This window comes from Crocuta crocuta, unplaced genomic scaffold, assembly GCF_008692635.1.
Source record: "Crocuta crocuta isolate KB4526 unplaced genomic scaffold, BGI_CrCroc_1.0 scaffold346, whole genome shotgun sequence".
In the NCBI taxonomy this organism is placed as follows: Eukaryota; Metazoa; Chordata; class Mammalia; order Carnivora; family Hyaenidae; genus Crocuta; species Crocuta crocuta.
Genome location: NW_027527957.1, coordinates 4,620,963 through 4,627,109, shown reverse-complemented (window position 1 = coordinate 4,627,109; position 6,147 = coordinate 4,620,963). Strand labels below are relative to the sequence as shown.

Here is a 6,147-nt window from a genome sequence, read left to right as displayed (position 1 = left end):
CATATTCTTCCTTCTATTCATCAACTACTTTCAAATTCCTAACTCATTGCATTCTAGCTTCTGCTTTGCTACATTATTGAAATTAATTTTCTCAGGGTACTAATTTATTTCATAATTATCTCCGCATTGTTCATGTCTCAAGGCATTGTGGAAAAAAAAAATCCAGACAAATGGAATGTTATCCATGAATACAGATCTGAATAGTGGAGTCATATGAAAGATGGATAATCTTTCATTAAAAAAAAACTCACTTAAAATGGTATTTCCAAATGAGAAACTATATGTTTAAATTACACTACGGACTGATTCTGAGTTTTTTTCCCTATTATTTACAAGGAAAGGAAAAATAAAAAGGATGGCAGTGAAGATTCAATGATTATTGTTTAAGAGGAGTCAAGATGCTATAATACAACAAGAATAAAGAATGATCAAATGTGTGAAATTTAATTAAGAGGACAAACAATATAGTAACTTAAATAAATACAAAGATATTTGGAAATTGTTTGAGTTGGCCCAATTTCACGTGAAGAAAGCTGTGGCAACAGAGGAGCTAAGGGCACATGCTAGTTGTTCCTATAAATGGGCAAAATATATAATGTATACTACATAGGTTAAAGAATGAAATCTTCCAAGAGAATGAAAGATGACTAATATCAATTTTTAATAATGGCTCCAGCTGGAAGAGTGGTCTCGCCAAATGTGGTTGTGTATCCTCAGGCGTGAAAAAGACAATCAGTCCACAGAAGAAGTAGCAAAAAAATTATTTAAATTTCTATTTTTTTTCTACATGGATTAAAAAAAGAGCAAGTCCAGCTTATTATTAGTTAATCACAATAACCAAAACATATATTTATTTACACCTATGTATCCACTTATGTACTCTTATTATAATCTATATCTTAATCTAGCATCTATCTATAAAAATAACTAATTCTTCAGTAAAAAGTGGTTGTCATTATCATTCTTATTTATTTTCTCATAGATTTCAGAGATACCTGAAAAATTACAGTTTATCTGTCAGTGGTAACATGGATATGTAGATTATATTATATTGTTTTTCCATAAATTGAAAATGATGTTTTCAAGAAATAATTATTAATAACAGTAAGAATGAAAACACAACAAGTAAATGAAGACCTGAGGTTCTGTACTTATGTGTACATTCTCTTTGTCTGCTCGTGACAAGGGAAAAATAGTGACTATATATTTAACAATAAAGCAATAAAAATTTAATTTTGGAAGAAAGGCTATTTAAAAACTTGCATTCTTCTTAATAGTGATAAACTTCATTAGCATGTATAAGCATAGTATGGAGATTTTATTATTTTTTATTCTAACTTTGTTTTGTAAGATATACATTATTTCAATGTAAGTACAAGCATATAAATTACAGTCCAGGTATTTTACATGTGTTTCTAATGCTGAAGACATTTCACTGATAACTGAGTGATATAAATATTGGGAGGTATTTTCTAAAGGATTATTTTTATGACTGACAAATGTACAAGATTTTTTGAAAAATGTAAAACAATGGATGAGAAGTTTTAACCTTGCTTTTTATTGCTGAAAGAGGCATTTGGAAACCGATAACAAACACAGCTACAAATATAATAGATTGGATTAGTAAATGATAAATAAATATGTAGTGGAGATGTTATGGCACAGTCAAGAATTTTTTAATAATTTAATGGAAATTGAATGCCTGTTGTTTTAAATTCATAGCCTGGCATTTGGGATGCACATTGAGCTAAAGGATGGACAATTCATCAATATTGTCTCTGTCTCTAATACAAGATTTAACTTGAATCCTTTGAATTACAGAGCAGTGAGTCTCACATATTAAGCAAACTGTTATAATCCATAATTGAAGGTAGAGTCCTGAAGTCAAAGGAAGCATTCATTAGAAGACAAGGAAACTGTCTTATTGAGAGAAAATCACTTTTGGTATTGTCATCAAGCTCATAGATTTGTTAACAAATCTATTTCTAATCTAATTCTAATTGACGTATAGCATGACAATTCTTATCCAATACCCACTCCTTTCTTCCTATGTTTGTTGGGACAACAGTGTGCTCAGCTGAATAATGATTTACCAAGAATCTCTGTAGCTAGCGATGTCTATTCTGTTTTAGCCAATGAAATCTAAGTGGAATACTGCCAAGTAATTGGGGAAACATTAGTAAGATAACTTGGGGTTGAATCAACACTATGGTTTTAAATTAAAGGCAGGGAGGAATAAAAACTATCTTACTGATAATCATATTTTATAAAAAGTTATACATGTATCTGGTGCTGTTCTTATGCGCTCTTTTCTGTCTTTCTTGGATTAAGAATCTATAGATTTTGGGGTGCCTGTGTTGCTCAGTCAGTTAAGTGTCTGACTTTGGCTCAGGTCATGATCTTGTAGCTCCATAGTTCAAGCTTGGTGTCAGGCTCTATGCTGACAGCTCGGAGCCTGCTTTCGGATTCTGTGTCTCCCTCTCTCTCTCTTTGCCCCTCCCTCGCTCCCACTCTGTGTGTCTTTCTCTCTCAAAAGTGAATAAACGTTAAAAAATAAAAAAAAAGAATCAGTAGATTTAGCAGACTTCAGTACATTGCAAGACAACACGAATGAAGCAGAAAGTCCATATTCTAAGATTGACAAAATAGAAAAATAAAAATAAACTGGTTTATTAAAAAGATTTTTGACAGCAACCAATTCCGGCTTCCATATATTTGTACTGTGATGTGAGATATAAAATAAACCTCTTATCAGTCTAGTTGACTAAAAGTTTAGTTTCCATTACTTGCTGCTGATTATATATATATGTATGTAATAAAAATTGGTATCATAGGCACTACATGGGAAGTATTAATATATTCAAAGAATATTCAATTTGGTTTCAGTTCACTAATTTCTACACATTCTTATGCAATACATGCTCTAGTCACATTGCATTGTCTAACACTTCTCATTTAATATATTCTTCTCACTAAAAACCTAGGGTAAATGTCATATTCAGTATAAATCTGTTCTTGATATTTTCTTCAAAGATACAAATGTCATTTTTCTTGATCATTTTTACTGTTATTATTTAGTGTTTATTGTGTTGTGTCCTAATTTGATCCTTTCTTCTGAAGTTCCTGAAAGACAAGACTTTGTATTTGTTTATAACTTTGTTACAGGCTCATAATAGTTGTAAGAAAATGTTAAATGAATAAAAGAATAGCATTTTCATAATCTTTTTTCCAGAGAGAGCTTCAGGTTATTTTTTTTCCTAACTGTGAATGTGTTTAATTGAAAGAAAGAGTTAGAAAAGCACCCAGGAAAAATGTGAGATCAAAAGGACAAAGAGCAAAAGAAGTCAGTTGCTAAAGGAGTTTTATATCCTCTAAAAATTTTTGTTTAGCAAACAGTTACCTAGCAATAATATGACAGGCAATTTTATCAGAGCTTTACCAATATTGACTCAGCTGGGGTACCTCGGTCACTCAGTCAGTTAAGCGTCTGACTTTGGCTCAGGTCATGATCTCACAGTTCATGAGTTAGAGCCCTCACTGGGCTCTCTGCTGTCAGCATGGGCCATGCGTAGGATACCCTGTCCCCTTCTGTCTCGCACCTCCCCCGCTGGTTCTCTCTCTCTCAAAATAAATAAATAAACCTGAAAAAACAAACAAACAAATATTAACTCATCTAATGTTTGTAATAACCTTCACATATGCAGAAATTTTACCAATTTTCAGAAGGCAGGATAAAGGAACAGGAAAGGGAATACATAATTTTAGATGTGGTGCTTTATCAGCATAAGTTCACATACCAAAAATACTATAAATCAATATGTAATTTGTCCAGCTCCTTGCTTGATTAGTTGACTACAAATAGACTCTGATGGAATTCCCTAATGAAGCTGAGGTATCAAACATTACCTATTTTATTTGTTTTAATATTTTATATTTTCTGACAGGATCTTTTAATATAAAACAAAGATAAAACACATCTCAACTTTCCAATCTGCCAGCATGTCTTGATTTGTCCGAGATGCATACTAGAAGATAAGAGTAAGTAGCAGACGCTTTACATGCATTTGGTTGGGAGAAATAGACAAAGCAGATGTTAGGTAAGCCTGGGCAAGCCCAAAAGCTGAGATACATCCTTGAACACTAGAGCAGCCCTTCTCTTTTCAGATTCTCCTATGTCTTCTTATCCAAAACATTACCACTGCGAATAATTCCTCAGTGTTGGGCTGCCATTGTTCTGATGGATTCCGCAGTTTCAGCTCGGCCCACAGGTAGACAGCATCTTCAATCTGTGTGACATTAGCAAAGGGGACAATGTATGGGATGCCCAAGCACCTCATGCCATGAGCATGACACCAATCGGCACAGTGCTGCTAAAAGGCCTCGGGACTTCGGTAGGTGTAACTCCCACAAATCTCAGGGTTGTAGTTTAGACCAAGAAGTTAATACAACCAGTAGGGGAATGTGTTTGCCGTCCCAGCCCAGAGGCAGGTGTTGTGGGTGGGAAATGATCTCATTCTCTTTGTCTCCACTTTCACTCTTACCAATCTACCCTTCCTTTTTACTTCTCACTCTTCTCCATCTTTGCCTGTTTGTGATGTACTTTATTCATGAATGAGATGTCACTGTTTCCCAAGAATCTATATATTCATAGATGGGGGGCTTCTAGGAAAGCAGTGTCTTTGTCCCTCTCAGTGCCTCATTTGGTGCCTTTTGACTTGGGGTTTTTCCCAAACAAGGAGATGTCAAGTGACTCTGGGGCTTTCCTTTGGTGTCGAGTAGCCTCTGGCCTCGCTCATCTTAGGTCCCACCACACTTCAAGCCTAAAGCTTGAAGAGAATACAGATAGGTCAAGATGGGCTCCAGGATGGGTCAGAGCACTGCCTATCTCTTTTGGCCATCCAGGAAAGGTACCATTCTCGAACTTCTCAAACTTATCCCAAAACCTTTTCTGAACTTGGAGGGGGTTCACTCAGTCTGCATAATCTTAAAGGTATGCAACCATCATCTCCAGGTATCTCTTATATTCAGTAGTCTTCCTTTATTTAGAAAAGTCAAATAACTGGTCAAAGATTGATAGGTATATGATATAATCCAGCTTTTCCGAGGTCTTCAGCTAATGTCTTTGAGGTAACAGTCATGGAGGTTGATGTAACTACAGCATCCTTTTTCATCTGTGAACCCCACCATGTCTCATGCCTCTTCACCTGAATTCTCCCTAGCCTTCAGAAGCTCCTCACACTCCACTGACATTGGCACAAAGATCTCATTTTGGTGTTTCTGGTGGATTTCTTTATTTATTTGAGTCTACTATAAAATTTGGCAAATTTACTGGATCCTGAAGTGGCATTGAGTTTCATCTTTCTTTCTTTTTTTACAATATTTTTTATTTATTTCTGGGAGAGAGAGAGAGAGAGAGAGACTCAGAGAGAGAGGGAGTGACAGACTCTGAAACAGGCTCCAGGCTCTGAGCTGGCAGTCAGCACAAAGCCCGAAGCGGGGCTCAAACCCACGAACCGCGAGATCATGGCCTAAGCGAAAGTCGGACGCTCAACCGACTAAGCCACCCAGGCGCCCCGAGTTTCATCTTTCTTAACCCATCCTATCATCCATTTCCTGCAGTTTCCCACTGCCTTCCCTATACCTATCTTGCATGGTCCATATGTGGTGGTCGAATTGCTCTGGTCCCAGACTATGAACTCCTTAGTGAGCATCTCTTTGGCCAGTATGTCCATAAGCTGCTCCTTCTCCTAATGATACCACCACTGCTGCTCCAGAATTGTCTTCATTTTTCCTCCACCTCTGCACCTCCTTTCAGACCACTGGCATGGCTCAGATGAGTCCTAAACATTACTTATTTTATTGATTATTTTTTAAGTTTCGGTATTTATTTTGAGAAAGCAAGGGTGAGAGTGAGAGAGGGAGAACCTAAACAGGCATCATGCTGTCAGCACGGAGCCCCACTCAGGGTTCAAACTCACAAACCATGAGATCATGACCTAGGCTGAAATCAAGAGTCAGAAGCTTACCTGACTATACCACCTAGGGTGCCCCTATTGCTTATTCACAGAAGATTGGCTTAGAGAGATGGGAAGGTGGAGGAAATTTATCATGTGATCGTATTATATACTGTTAAATATCTCCCCAGAG

General features: G+C 36.3%; 1 pseudogene; it reads right to left on the bottom strand.

Moving 5' to 3' along the window:
- Positions 1 to 4,140: 4,140 nt before the first annotated feature.
- LOC144222268 (splicing factor 3A subunit 3-like) lies at positions 4,141 to 5,786 on the bottom strand (annotated as a pseudogene).
- Positions 5,787 to 6,147: the final 361 nt, after the last annotated feature.